The 16426-nt window shown below is 37.4% G+C and overlaps 1 long non-coding RNA gene across 2 annotated transcripts in view; it reads right to left on the bottom strand.

Annotated features, from left to right (window-relative positions):
- Nucleotides 1-6769: 6769 nt before the first annotated feature.
- Nucleotides 6770-16426, bottom strand: part of LOC131409479 (uncharacterized) — a 282348-nt gene continuing 272691 nt past the window's right edge. For both annotated transcript variants that reach the window (XR_009220933.1, XR_009220930.1), the window contains exon 5: nucleotides 6770-6905. This is a non-coding gene — a long non-coding RNA (uncharacterized LOC131409479). The remainder of the gene's footprint in view (nucleotides 6906-16426) is intronic.

The raw sequence follows: 16426 nt of genomic DNA, 5'->3' as shown, positions 1-16426 counted from the left end.
GATGAAACTGAAGATGAGCGCTTACTTCACCCTGAGTGCAGGCACTATCCAACCTGTCCCTGTGGGGCACTAACTTTAGATATAGGCCACTATCCTGGGCCTCATGCTTTAGAAGGTGCTATATATTAGAAACACGTCAGAAAATGCATTTATTAAAGAGTATACCGTCGCCTCTGCTTCTTGGCATCCAGCTCTCAGCTTTGACACACATGATCCCTAACCCTGAACCTCCACTCCTGTGATTGTTCAAGACCCAGGAAAATGCTTCTCCACATCTCTTGTGCTCCATCCTCAAAACAAAAGGTAAGTGCATCTAAATGTCATGAAGGTTAGCAGGTGTGCTATTGCCAACATCAGAGACGGACGCTGAGGGATTTGAGCAGCAGGAGCAATTTAGGCAAGAGAACAAACAAATTAACTTGTGAAATCTTTCCTTGCAGAGTACAAATGCAATAGATTTGTGCATGACAAAGCAGTACAAAGCATCCATTTTCTTACTTTGTGTTCATATTCCATCTCATGGTTCCAGAGGTAGATGTGAGTTGGTGAGGTAGTCATGTCAGTTTCCCAGGACAGCTAAGCAACATTTTCCTATATTAAAGAATTTGTCTTGCTCTGAAAGTTTTATATGTTTGTATTGTAGATGTAACAGTCATGAAGGATGATTACAGATTCTTTACATTGGTAACTAGATGGACATTATATATAGAATGGTAAATAGTATTATTGCTAAAATAAAAAATAATAGTTAATTAAATTTGCAAACAAAATATTTCAGTTTTATTTAAATAATTTAATTTTTTATATTCTGATATAAAGTAATTATAATTTGAAATTTTATTTTAATTTAAAGTTATTTGAGTATTTTAGGAGAAAACTTCAAAAAATAAACAATAATAATTTTTGTCTTTTGATTTTTTACACTTAATTCACATTTTTGATGAAAATTTATTAAAATTTTGTAGACTTTGAATCTAATTATATTTTACTTTTCAACTCTTTAAATCATTTAGAATGAGTACAAATTGAGATTTTTATACAATTCAAAAGAATGAAAATTTAAATCAGAGAACATAAAAGCTGAAAAGAAAAGAAAAAAGAAAATTTTTCACAATAAGAGTCTGCTTAGAACTAGAAATAGTAAAAGTTGATAAACTCCATTCAATAGGAATCACATAAAATTACCGACTATTGCATTACAAATTCTTAATGTAAAGAAGATTTAATTATTAATCAAAACAATGAAAATGAGCAAGAAAATTACTCTCATCAAATCTACAACCTGAGCAAGTAAGATGAAATCAATGCAATGTCATGATCTTTACTAAATTAAGACGTAATTACTGATCGAAAAGAGAGAATGCATGGGCCTCCATTTTTACCCTTGCTCTGGACCCTGGGAGTCAACCTTCCTGCAAATTCACTGCAGAAGAGGGTGCTGCAGCCTCAGCTGTCACTTGCCTTACTGTCCCTAAATACAAGTCCATCAAAACCTTTATTTTCATATTAATTATTATAGGGAAAAGGACAGAATATTTTAAGAATGACAAATATGTGAAAGCCACAGATGTTCAGGCCAAGTGTCTGCGTGCAAGTTCAATTTTCATCCTAACGTAGTGAATAGAACTTACTTTGAGCATCTTCCCTTCTATTTTATATATATATAAATATTTATAAATAAATATTTATTTTTTTAAATCACACATGCATTGGGTACATGTTATGTACAAGGTCTTTGCCTTATATGCTCTACCTTATTTGATGTTCAAACAACCTTATGGAAGAGTTAATATTACTTTCTTCGCTTAAAGATGACACAGAGTAGTTAGTGCCTTACCTAAAACAATCCATATAGCCAGGGTGGTGCTGGAATTTGAACCCAGGTAGTCTAGCTCAAAACCCCACAAATAACTTATTAAATTAAACTATCTTTGGAATGAGGGTAAGGGAGTGTACTCATCCTCTATTCCTTCTGGATTTTTCTTTAGCAATAAGCCATGTTGACTGGAAGATCTTCTTTCACTATAATAAACAATGTTAGTGTCAATATTCTCCCCATAATGTGTGAGCTCCTTGAAGCATGGACTACATCTTATTCATCTTTGGATCCCCTGTGCCTACAACAGGGCTTATGTATATTAAGAGTTGAGTTAGTATTTGACAAATTAATGAAGATAGTATAATGAATGATTCTTATCTCAAGTGATTAAATATTTCTAAAGATCTCCAAAGCATGTGATATCTGTTTGGGAGACTCATTATCTCCCTGTCCCTGTGTTCCCTCCCTGACGCAAGCAGAGGCTTGGGCCCTCTTGTAAGTATTAAGTAGAAACATCATCCCTTCTTTCTGCCTCTCGCTCAGTCCCCACTACAGGAGGATGAGTGATTTGTCTTACTGCCAAGATTGGGATGGAGGACCAAGAATGACTGGTGCAGCACCCTCTGGGCTCTCCTCTTGCCTAGCGAACCCAAAGAATAGAGGTTTTGTTTTCTCCAGCCTTTCATCCACATGGGGAGCATATCTGATTAAGGGCCCAGGGATACCTTCTGAAGGCAGATCAGGAAGATCACCTCTGTACCCACTTTCAGCCTCTTTGGGTTCATGGAGGTGAGCAGATCATGACATCCATAAAGCAGGCTGGACAAACATCTGATCTGCAAACCCTACTCTTCCTACATGTGGGCCCCAAAGCTGAAACTTTGGGGTAAGGAGTAGCAAGTCTGATATGGACTGCAGGTCAAAGCCACATACTCTAATCGACCTTAATCAAAAATAAAGCTATTTTCATTCCTATTTGACTGCTATTTATGTGTCTAAATTAATTCTGAACTTCCAAGTGGGAAGACGTTGAGCAAAATCCATTTCTTCATAACATTATTCTAATCAAGAATGATTAATTTTGGTAAAGTCTTACCATTTGAGCCATAAAACTTGATTGCAGTGGATTCCCACTCCCACTTTATCTGGCCCACTTCTCAGAGAGACCTTCCTTTATCCCCATATTTATTAAGGTGGTCTCCCGTTTCTTTCCCATGACGTTTGCCTCCAGTACTCTCCAGAATAGTACTCACCACAGTGAGTGTCATATTATGAGCATTACTTGTTTTTTTAGGCTTCGCAACCCTCAGACTCAAAGCTCCTTGGAATTAGGGAGATGAAGATCCTGTCTATCTTACTCTTCACCGCATTCCCTGTAGCTAGCTCAGTGCCCAAGATTTAGAGGGCACTTAACAAATAAATATAAATAAATATTAATAGATGAGGAAATTATAAGCAAATTTAATATGTAACTGTAGTTACATATTAAGCTGGAACTTGAACTATCTTTTTAATGTTTAGAAAAATTATTTTAAAACACTTTAAAAATTTAATCTGACATTTAAAAATGTTGCTGAATCAAGCAAGCTAGTGAGAGGCTAAGTGCCAGAGAGTTAAGAGGCTCAATCTGGGAGTGCGAGAGCTCAGAGCAAGTGCCAACTTTGCCTCCAGCTTGTAGTGTAAACTCAAGAACGTGAACTCTCTGGGTGCATGATTCTGGGCCCACAGTTTGCATTTTAATGGCGTTCTTGGATTTTCATAAAATCATATGATGCTTGATTAGGAAGAGAAAGCACAGAGAACGTAGTTAGCCTCTCATCCCACTGAATGAGGAAGCTGAAACCTGAAGAGATGAACTGGGCTTCTCAACCACACTTTGACAGTACCAGAGCCAGAAAATGGGAGTCCTTGCCTACCAGGTCTGTGTGTCTCTATGTGTTTTCCAAGAAGCTATCCACTCATATGCCAAGACTCAGTGAGTACTGAAGATTGAATAGGATTCTGGAAGTCTATTTTCTAGTGGAGGAGAGAAATTAATCAATCAATAATTATAGATAGAATTGAAAAATGTGATGATGTGGTATGCTTGGGACCCAGAAGATAGGAAACCATGCAGAATAATCTTCTAAATTCACCTAGAGAGGAAGGATGTCAGGTTATTCACTCTAGAGTTATTCATGATCTATCTTTCTACATTTGAGTAAAGATGGTGAATGAGTATGGGGGAAAGGATAATAGTTAGTGGAGGGTGTCATTACAAGGAAAAGGGAGACCATGTAGGAAAAAATCCCTTCACCCCACTTCCCACTTCATTTTCTACTCTCCACTTTGTCTAGTTTCTCAAAATATCTACTTCCCCATAGCCTCTAGACCACACGTTCTGGTCTCTCCACCCAAAATGTTCCTACCACTATCTTCACATAACTGTTTCCTATTTCTTTACAGTTGACCTTAAATGTAAATTCCACAAGGAAGCTTTCTCTATCTGCCCCTAGTCTAAAGTAGTACCCCCAATTATTTCTCTCATAGAACAATATATTTTCATTCAAATTCTTAACACAACTTTAATAATGTATTTAATTATGGTTTAAAGTTTCAAAGTCCATCTCTGCCATTGACCTATAAGCTCCTGAGAGCAGATACCATCTCTATCTTGTTCTCCACTGTACACCAGTGTCTTACATAGTATTTGGCACATAATCAACCCTCACTAAAATCTCCTGAGTGAATGAATATGTTATTGGGTTAACCTTTTTCTTTTTTTTTTTTTTTTTGCTGAGGAAGACTCACCTTGAGCTAACATCTGTTGCCAATCCTTCTCTCTTTTTTTTGTATGTGGGTCGCCGCCACAGCGTGACTGATGAGTGGTGTAGGTCCGCACCCAGGATCCAAACCCGTGAACCCAGACTGCCGAAGCAGAGTGCTCCAAACTTAACCACTATACTATGGGGCCAGCCCCCTGTATTAACCATTTTTATCATCACCCTTCCTGAACACATAATGTGAGTGAATGAATTCATTGTCAATTGATATTTACTGAATACCTATGTGCTAGACACTGCTCTAAGAATTTTACAATTTACCTCATTTATTTCTCTTAGCTTCTTAAGGTGTTAGATGCGAAAGTAACCCTCTATTTACAGATAAGGAAACTGAAGCACAAAGACGATAACTTGCTCAAGTTTGCATAGTAGTAAGTAAGTAGCAGAGCTGGAATTAAAACCAGGTGGTCTGCCTGGAGAGTCAGTGCTCTCAGCTTAGATGCCATGCTACTTCTCATGAATGAATGAGTGAATCAATGAATTAATGAAGTGTAAACAGCAAACTGTGTTCAAGGATCTGCCAGAAGTTTAATATGGTGAGTAAAGGTGAGTGATAGGACAGGGTATATGTGGTGGGGAAAGGACTGAAAACAATGAGAGTAGTGGGCTCAAAGCATGGATGGCCTTGGGTATGAAGGGATCCTCACTTTGTTGGCAGGTGCACTGAAGACTTTGCAGCTGGATAAATAAAGCAAGATTTTCATTTAAGAGAGGTCACTGACTCTCCTTTTAAAATGATGATTCAACCTCAGATCTGATTCAAGAATGCTAACTTTAACCCCACACACTATTTCTCTATCCTATTCTCTCTTACCAGCTGCATCCTCCATGCTGAGCCTCTCAGATTAGCCATGTTGGTGAACTGCCTGCCTGTTTTGAGAACAGCCTTGCCACCTGTTAATGTTTCTCCATTCTTCTTTGGTTCTTTGTTTTGCAACCAATTGAGCAGCCCTACCTAGCCCATCCTAATGTCTCAGGCCCAAATCCTCTTGAAACATCCTAGGTTTCTAGATATTATATGCCAGGTTATTGGCATAGGACTTAATAGACTGTGAAGGCAACGGGGTGAGTTGATCCATAGATAACAGTATAAATGATGTTAAGGAGAGAGAAGGACCAGGAATGAGGGTACTAGTACTTGTTGTAAGGCTATTGCAATAGTCCAAATTCAGTTTAAAATACTGTGTATTCTGTTGGTGTTTATGGGACAGAAAAAAAGGGAGAGGTGCAAGACAATGCAATATAACTTGGAGAATGACAAGAGAAAGACAAAACAGCACAAGAAATCAGAGAGACCTCTAAAGTTTTGAGATAATTTGGGATAATTTAAATTTGGGATAATTTAAAGAAATAGGAAAAGAAAGGAAATAGAAAGAATGATGAGTTTCCTTTGAACATACTGAGTTTGAAGCACTGACTGGGCATCCAGGGGTATATGTCTAGCCTAAAGCTGGCAATGAGGTCTATGAATTGGGAAAGAACTTGGTAATTAAGATACAACCATGAGGGCCATTCTTGCTGATCTGATAATTGAAATTGTAGCTTGAAAGTGAAGTCATCAAGGGAGAGTGTATAGAAATAGAAGAAAGCAAAGGATAAGTGCCATAAAAAGAGCCACCGTAGCACAGAGTACTTAATATCATATTAAAGGAGTAGAGCTTGGAGACACAAAGATAAACCTTGGTTTGGTTTGAACTTAGGCTGCAGCACTTTCTGTCTGTGTGACTTGGGCAAATTACTTAACTTCTCACAGCCTTAGCTTTCTCTTTAGTAAAATCAGGTAAGTAATCTCTATCTCCTAGGGTCATGGTGAGGAGTCATTGGACAAGCATGAGAAAGACTTAACACAATGGATAGGCCTTAGTGGATCCCAAAAAGGACTAGCACCCTTGCCCCACTTAATACAAAGTAGATATGACTACTATTTTTGCTGCTTGAAAATCACTGCAGTTGCCTGCCACATATATTTTCTCTTTAAATCCTTGCTACAACAGTATATACAGAATTCATGGGATTGCCACCATCATTTATTTGAGGAAATTTAGGTTTAGAGGTAAGTAACTTATCTAAGCTCAAAGTAATTAACTAATAGGTATAACAAACAACCCCTAAATTTCAACCACTTAACACAACAAAATTTTATTTCTTGCACAAGTTACAGCCATCTTTGTTTGGGAAGCAATTCTGGATGACTCTTCTTCTGGGAGAGACTCTGGGATTCAGTCTCCTTCCATGATGTGATGTCACCATCTTTAACACTTGTCCTATATGCTTATTCATGGAAAAGGAAGAGAGAGCAAGGAGGATAATCAAGCCAGGTGTTTATAGCTAGGACTGAAAGGAGCCCACATAACCTTCACACACAGCCTATTGGCCAGAACCTAGTCACATATCCCTTCTCAAATTAATTTCAGTGAAAGCTTGGAAACGTAGTCTTCTTGCCCAGGAGAAGAAATGAGATTGGTGAGCAAGATTTTCCATGTCTTATAACTGGTAAAGGTGGGACTTTAAAGAAGTTCTAAATGAGGATAAAGAAAGACAGAAAAGAAAATTCTTACAAGTAAGAGGAGACCTAATATAGGTTTCATGTTCTGAAAGCTAAGGGAAGAGAGAGTATCTCTACTTATTAAATCTCTAATATGTGCCAGGCACATATTGTGCTGGTTCAATGTAAACTTATGAAGAGGCAATAATCATGGTGAGGATTTGGAAAGGTCCACTGGTTTTAGCAACTGGACATATAAGGGATTTGTTTTGGGAGAGAGGGGAAAGGGACAGAGAAGGAGGAGACAGATCAGTCATCAAATTTTGTCATGCCAGAGGCAAGAAATGTAGTTCTATCTCTTGAGAAGATTATTGTTGGTTATTTGACTTTCACTGTCTTCGAGGAAAAACTCTGTGAGATGCTGAAGACTTCCCAGAGAACAGCACTGATTTATCTCCAGAGGAAGAAGATATAACAGAATTGAAAGGTAGGCTATGGGGTGGGAGGAGCAAAGAAATTATGAAATGCATATTTTATCTCTTTATACATTTATGCTTCCTCTCTCAATTGGTGAGTAGCCCTTGAAGAAAAAACAAACAAACAACAACAACAACAAAAAGCAAAGCAAAACAAAAAAATCAGAAAAAAAAAAAATCTAAAGCGAGGGGGCTGGTGGAATCTTTGATTGGAACTGCCTTGACACTAAATAACTGAGAGAACCAATGTAGCCATCAGATCTCGCCAGAGCCTCAAAGATCCCTCCCCTGCTAGACACAGGACTTCAGGATCTATAAAATAAACAAATGCAGGAAATCCCTTAGATTTATGAATTTGTAAGGAATTTTTTCCATTGGTCAGTTTCAAACTCTTAGCCCCTGACGACATTCCCAGTTTCTATCTCACTGCCTTTTAATCTTACTCTCCCTCTTTAACTCATTTACATTAGTGACTCTTTTTGATTGTCTGCCTGACTTCTGAGTCAGCATGTCTCTAAGACGCCACCCCTCAGAACACCTCCAGAGCCTGCTAAAAATTGATGTGCTATACCCACACCAAAGCCAGAGTCCAAGACACTTCCTTCCATAGGTAACCCAGCACCCTTCCCCTAACCCACCTCATCTGGTGGGGGAAGTTCAGGCAGATATGGCCCAGTAGAAACAGCAAGAGAAGGTTCTAGCTGAATATGCCCGGCTTTGCTCTAGGCTTCAGCAAAGAAATGAAGGAGTACTTATAGCTTCCAGATTGTCCAGCCAGCTCCCTTATAGGGAAGTACATTAACTAGTTCATTCAAAGAACACACACTATGTTATACCAGCAACTTTGCAAACAATACAACAGTGAATGAAATAGATCTCATCCCTGCCTCTAAGAAGGTCACAGTATAATGGGGGAGAAGGGCAACTGTACGAGTAATTGCAGCACATTTAGAACACTGGAGACAATAGCAGGTCATGAGGCAGCTTAAAGTACAGGCCCTACTCCAGCCTAGGGTGAGGGAATGTGCTCAGGGAACATTTCCAAGGAGGTGAGGCTGAAAGTCTTGAGCAAAAGCCCTGCTGAAAAAATGGAGTCACCTCTGACATAACTCTGAAATCTGGGGAAAAAACAGACAAAGAAAACAAACAAATAAACAAAAAACAACCAACAAAAAACAGTGACAAGTAGCTGGGTAGCAATCAAGGAAGATAAAATCCTAACAGCTACAAGTGAAAGAAAGGGACGGTATGCCGACTTCACAAGCAGGAAATAGAGCCTGCAGAAGATTTTATTTAAGGAAAAAGAAAACCAAACATACATGTGAGCTAAAGGCAAGAACTCAGTAAATAGAGAAATGCTGAGGGTGCCACAGAGTGAGAGTCAGGAATGATGGCCCCACATCTGCCAATTGGATTGTTAGACAATTTATTCTATGCAGAGCGCTTGTCAGGAAGAAAGAAGTGAAGTGACATGGACTGTAATCCCAAGGGCTACAGGGCAATGAACGTGCATCGTCTTTGCTACCACTTTGGTGAAATGGAAGTGACGTTATATTCAGAATCAAAAGATGAGTTTCTGCCACACATTGAGTCCAGGAATTTAAGAATATTCTGAGTTTCTCGATCGTCTTTTCATAATGAGGGAATTGAAAGGAAGATTTCTATGGTTCATTTTTAAGGGGTCAGCATGCATAGACAGGCTTTTTCTCCCCTATGGATTCACATCTAGGAAGCAATTCTCCTTCTATGCAAGCTCACATCTAGAAACAACTGATTTTTGATAACCTATGAGACTCCAAACAACACATATGCATTTTAATGTGAGTAGCATGCCTAATCCAGAATCAGGTATGCCACTCATCAGCTTAGTTTGGATCAGAAAGAAATTCTTGATCCCCAAACTCTCCAGTCTATTAAAGAAACAAATTGATTTTTGTTCATTCCATTGTAATGATCATTTTCTTCCTAACTAAAAAAAAAAAAAGAGATTCTATCACAGAGTTTTATAAAAACTCATCTTGGTGCTCAAGGGACTGAGTAAATATGGCATTTTGTTTTGTTGGTTGTTGAAAGTAAAGTCTGTTGACTGGCAAAGTGTTGACTTCTGCTGCCCCGAGTGAAGATGTGTGTATATGTGTGTGTGCTCCCAGTTCACTAGGTAATAAAAAGATTAAATCTGAAAATGATTCCATTCTACAAGATATGGCATTTCACATTGAGTTGTGTATTTTACAACATTTTTAGGTGGAATTTGATTACTGTGAGCAATTGACTATTGATTCATGTTTCTCAGAACTCAGCAGGACATGGAGAAAAGTCTCAGCCAATTGGAAATAGTTGAAAAGTGTTCTTAGGCAACATGGCTTACAACCAAAAGTACTGGGAATTTAAGTAAAATCTTAAAGGTTCTGCCCTACTTTGTATCAATGGAATAACTTACTCCTCCAAGCAGAGCTTTCCTGGGTCCAGTATAACTCACGCCTTCTATGGTAAATGGCACAACCATATAAAATCTGTTCAGTGTGAACCTGGCATTTTCATTAATAAAGTCCAATATAAAAAATAAACACCCAGATATTATCTTACATTTGCATTCATCATCGTACTTATTATAGCACTGCTGTAAACATTTTTATAGATGTCTTCTGCTCTGTATGAATAAGGCTTTTGTTTTCAGTATTATCCCAGGACTGGGCTTTCTAGGTCAAAAAGTATGATAATTTTAGGAAATAATACCAAGCCATTTTCCAGAGTGATTCTACCATCATACATGCTCACCAAAAGTATATAAGGATGTTCTCCAATACTTTGTATTGTGATTTTATTTTAATTGTGCTAATCCAATAGGTGTAAAATGATATGTCATTGTAATATTGATTTGCTAATAAAGGTAGTCATCTCCCTTCTATTTTTTCTTATGTTTACTAGATATGTGCCTCCTCTTCTATGAAATACATCTTTGTGTCTCTTGCATGTTTTTATTGAGTTTTTAGTGTTCTTATTGCATAATCTTGATACTAATTCTTTGTTATTGTAAAAAATATTCCTATCTTCTCTCAGCATGTAACTTGGATATTTGCTTGCTTCTAGGAATCTTTTGACGAAAATCTTAATTTTCTTACTTTTAATAATTCAACTCATTGTGTGTTTCTCTCTCCCTATTGGACCCAAACAGATACACATGCATGTTAATGTTAAGGAATACTTAATACTATAAAGAAGTAAATTAAATTCAAGTTGATTCACATATTCAAAAATTCAAACAAAAAATCACAATAGGAAGAGGGGACTAGGAGAGGAGGCTTATAATATCAATGCTTGTTGTAAAGCTTCAATTAAGAGAGTGTATGGTATTGATGCAGGTGGAGGATAGAAATTTGACCAATAGAATAAACTGGGGGTCCAGAAACAGATCCTTATTCATATATGGAAATTTAGTATATGGCAGGAGTGATATGCCACATCAGTCATGAACAAAAGGACTGTTGAATAGTTGGAGTTGGAAAAAAACGTATTCATTAAAAAACAAAAAAAATCCCTGACATACACCATAAGCTAAAATTCCATTTGAAAGAACCAGTATGAAGCCTTTGTTAGCTGTTAAATGTACCACTCCCACTTATAAACTCGGAAACCAGGGATATAACCGCAGGCTAGGTCTGCAGATTTATTAGACACTATAGAAAATGGACTTGGGCCAAGTCATTTGTGCTTGACCTCTACAAACTCACAATCTAACCAGAGGACCGTGAAGACACCTCCAGCTTGTGTGAGCACCAATATCGTGCCAACTTTCTATCCAACAGTCTTAAAATCTGAATATTCCCAGAGCACAGTTTCCCTGGAAGTTAAAAGGGCTTTCATAAAATTATGAGAGGGATATTTATTATATATTTGTGGTCACATTACAGAGTCTTTCCTTAAAGCATTCTGGTTCTGCTTTCAATCAGTTGGCTTTGGGTCTGTGGACCTACTTCAATCTGGAAACTGGATGAGAAGCTATAATTTTCCATTGCCTTAGTTGATGTTAGCCTTTGTTACTCTCCATTGACTTCCATTTGTCAAAGTTACACTCACAGAGTTTTAATCGCTCTGTACTTCCAGGTTGGGTGGGCATTGTGTCGTCTCTCACCCTTCACTGGAACAGAGAAACCTCAGGTCAGAAGACAAGAAGTGTACAGTGCCATCACAAGGTGGTAAGCTTTCAGGTTGTGCCTATATGAATCTTTTGTCATAGGGTCGGGAGTAAAGCAAACGGCCAAGGATCCTGGAAGTAGATGTGACCAAGAGACTGTGAGAAGACTTATAAGAAGCAACTAATACAAGTAGATAATAAGTCAGTGATGAATGGAAATCTTAGTAGGCAAAATTATGAGCAACACATAATTGCTGGTTTTCTTCTTCACTTTTTCTGTTAAGAAAGATGCTGTAATGAGTCCACACTGCCTTATGGACAGTGGCTAATTGGTTGGCTGGCTACTTTCAGGCAACAGAAAAAAAAAAAAAAAAGCTGCATGATTAGTGACCAGAAAGTCTGAGAAAGAAAGAAGTATAAGGGGGCCGGCCCAGTGGTGCAAGCGCTTAAGTGCGCGCGCTCTGCTGCGGCAGCCCGGGGTTCACTGGTTCAGATCCCGGGCGCGCACCGACACACAGCTTGGCAGGCCATGCTGTGGTGGTGTCCCATATAAAGTGGAGGAAGATGGTCACAGATGTTAGCCCAGGGCCAGTCTTCCTCAACAAAAAAAAGAGAAGGATTGGCAGATGTTAACGCAGGGCTGATCTTCCTCACAAAAGAAAGAAAGAAAGTATGAGAATAGATCTTTTGCATCGAATATATATAGCACATATTTTGTACTATATAAATGTCCACAGGAGGACATCCTCTATGGAGGAGTTTTCAGTAAGACAAGATAACCCATAGTATGGATGTCTTTCCCAAGCTATATTTATACTTTTTCTGTGGCCCATTGTATAAAGTAATCTTGGCAGAAAGGAGGCCATGCATAAGCACAAAGACATGAATTATGTCTCATCAAGGCTAATGCAGGTACTGAAACAGCTAAAAACTCATCTAGACAACAGTGGATGCCAATACTAAAGACAAAGTATAACACCATTTGCTGAGATAACTAGTGGCCTAATGGCTAGTTGATTACATTAGATCCCTTCCATTGTAGAGATGGTAGTAATTTGTATTCTTGGAAACAGATGTTTGGGAATCCCATTCTGGATAAGAATTACTGCTTACCATGCTCTGTCAGCTTCACCATTTGTGGACTTACAGAATGCCATTCTCATCACCTTGGTGTCCCATATAACATCTCTTCCAACTAAGAAACTATATTGCAAATTAAACAAAACAAAGTTTTTGCTTGTACAATTTGTTTGTCTTCTCATGTAATCTTTCATCCAAAAACATTTGATCTAATAGAATTGTAGAGCTCATACATAGTCTCCTTATCCATTGCCAAGGCTACTATTTAAGTATTACTTATAGCCTTAGCTAAAAGAAAACACCCTCAAATATTGATGCTGTCTTACATGAAGTAATATGCTATTTAAATCAATAGCCACCCTTGGTGTCATTCTCTTCAAAGCCAGAATACATGGGTCTGGGAACAAAGTAGTGGAAGTAGAAAGGACAATTCTCACTCTTATATCCCATAACTGACTTAGAGAATTTTTGAATCCCTTGATTGAATTTCTTAAGAAAATAATGTTTCCCTTAGGGAGAACAGCCACATTTCTATTAACTTAGAAAACAAGAAAATATCCTGGTCGTTTTAGTTCCTCTGATAGTGAACTCACAGAAAGAGAAGGTGATTATTACAAGGGGCTTGATTCCCATTCTCTAAGGAGAAATTAAGTTGTTTAAGGAGGAATCTGATTGGAATCCAGTGAAGTTGTTAGGGTAACTTTAGCACTGTCTTGCCAATAGTCCTGGTCAATGAAAAATTACGACAACTCAATAAAGATAGAATATTTCGGAATGAATATTTGGTTACTCTACAAGAAAGAAACTATCCAAAAGGTTGACCTAGAATAGGGGGAACCTGGACTGTGGCGGGAAAAGAAATTTGTCATTATCAATAAGTTTATCTATGCATAACAATTTACTGTATTATTTCTTGTACCCTCCCCTTATGTTACCTTTTCTTTTTTGAAAACTGCTGCTGATGATTTATATGCATTTATATTGCAGGTGGCAGTATAACAGAATTGGCATCACTGCCACCAGAGCTAGGACAATGGTGAGACAAGAGAGGTGCCTGGGATGCAAAATCAAGAAGTTTCTCACTCTCCAGTTAGAACTAGTGCAGGGTACCATCTGTGCTGAATTACAGTTTCTATTGTGTCTTTCCTGATAGACACTCTGTACTTACTTCCATAATAGCTCATTGATACTATTCTTTGTCTCTCCATATTTGTTTTAGCTCTTAGAGATAAGGAGCTCTATCTTGTTCAACACTGTATTCTAAGTGCTTATTACTGTGCCTGGCACATTGTAGACACATAATAAAAGTATGTGGTCTCAGAAGGTTAATTTTTGTTTTGTCTTGTTTTAATTTTTGTATTTTTACACAAGTTTTGTTACATAAATGCTAACAAACAAAGGCCAGCACTATTCTCCTGTTCTTGGCAGGGGGTGGAGGACATTGCTGATGATAAACTAACAAACAAAAAATTTGAAACTAAAATATGGATAAAATATCATAGAAGGGATACATAAAGAAAGAAAGCATATAGTGGGAAGTAGTGTTGGTAAGACTTAGATTTGAGGACCAAATCTCTTATTTACTAGCTCTGATACCTGAGACAAGTCATTTGAGCTCACTGAGTGTCAGTTTCTCTTATTTGTAAAATAGGGTATGATATCTAAGATATTGATCTTACAGAGCTCTTATAAAGATTTAAAATTAAGTTTTAACTATATGTGAAAATAATTTGTAAGTTTTAAAATTACATATAATTGTAAAGAATTCATATTTAGGAACTTCATTGTTTTTCTAACATAGCACTAATCACCGACTATCCAGTATGACAGATAATTTTACATATGTCAATATTCTGTTTATAAGGTTTCTTGCTATCAGTGAAGATGGTATCTTTTGCTTCTCTCCCCATCTCTCTCCCTCCCACCCTCTCTCCCTCCCTCACTCTTTGGCTCCCTCCTTCCCTTTTTCTCTCTCTTCTTTCCTCCTCCTCCTCTTCCTCCTCCTCCTCCTCCTCCTTGTTCATCATCCTTATCATCGTCATCTTCTTTCTCTCTCTCTCTTTCTCTCTCTCTTTATCCGCCTTCTCGCTCTTTCTCTTTCTCTCTCTCCTTAGCACCTGTTCTTAGAACTTACCATAAGTTAAGGGCTAAATAACGTCTATTGGTTGAACTAAAGAATATTTCTCCCTACCCACTTATTCTGTGTTTTCCTGCCAAGAGTTGTACACAGTTTGTTTGTCTGACAAGTCATGATCCAGCAAACTAGTATTTAAAATTATAGAATATAAACAATAAAACAAAACAGGTACAATTAAGTTAATAAGACATGGCACTAAACTCTATTTTTTGTGGTCTAGATGAGGCAAGGTTGAGGGAATACACATTTAGAATTTGTGTGAGAGGAGAAATAGCATTAAACAAAGAGAAAAGAATGGGATTACTGAAGTGAATCAGTCTAACACAAGCAAATGTTACAGCAGCGATGCTGTCCGTGGTGCTGTCCATGGTGCTGACAATTTCTTAACCTTGGAAAACAATTAACTCTCGGCCAGTTTCTCCCAGAATTTCCTAACCAGACAAGAGGAGAGGTCATAAATATGAGAAAAGAAAAGGTTAAACCACCAAGAAAATGCGTAGGTGCTGTCAGTGATGCAAGATATTGATTCCTTTATTTTATAAATTAGGAAAAGTTAAATAAAAAAAGATTATTTTAGCATCAATATTAAGAAATCCAAAGTTATCAAGAAAGGAACCACAATATACTATTATTGCAATTTCAGAAAAACTATAGAATAATAAACATGTGAACCAAGCAAATAACACCTGTGCTTATGTTAATCTAAACCAACTTGCCGGGATACCAAGACTGAAGTTATATCTTTAATGGTAATAATTTTTCTTTACTTTTATTTTCTATCGTGATTTCTTAAAAAGTTTCATTTTTCTATCTTTTTGCAGAATGAATTAATGACATATTTTACAATATTTGTCACTGGTTTTTCATTAGTTTGATGGTTTTATCTTATTCTTGATTACTATAATACCTTTTAAATCTATAATTTGTTTATGTTTGGATGGAGTATGTGAGAGACTCTGGATTTTCTTATTCCACCTCCTGCCTAATGCTATGTGAGAGATGTTAGCAATAAATTACCCCTTCTCCTCATGGGCTTCCAGCATCTCTTATTATCAACCACCATCAAGAAAACTTAAGGTAATCCTCAACTTCTCCTTCTGATGAATCTGTTTCTTGCAACCTTTGCAGCTATATACAATTACCTCTCCTATTGAATATAGGCTGCGTTCTTTTTTTTTTCTTTAATCCATTTTTATTTTATTACTATTTTTTTTAATTTTTTGTTTATTGTAGTAAAATTGGTTTACAACATCATATAAGTTTCAGGTGTACATCATTATACTTCTATTTCTGCATAGATTACATCATGTTCACCACCCAAATACCAACTACAACCCATCACCACACACTTGTACCAAATTATCCCTTTCGCCCTCCTCCCTCCCCCCTTCCCCTCTGGTAACCACCAGTCCAATCTCTGTCTCTATGTGTTTGTTTGTTGTTGTTATTATCTACTACTTAATGAGGGAAAT

Source organism: Diceros bicornis, chromosome 8 (genome assembly GCF_020826845.1).
Source record: "Diceros bicornis minor isolate mBicDic1 chromosome 8, mDicBic1.mat.cur, whole genome shotgun sequence".
NCBI classification, from domain to species: Eukaryota; Metazoa; Chordata; class Mammalia; order Perissodactyla; family Rhinocerotidae; genus Diceros; species Diceros bicornis.
The sequence above is the reverse complement of the archived record's forward strand: the minus strand, read 5'-3'. Positions and strand labels throughout refer to the sequence as shown.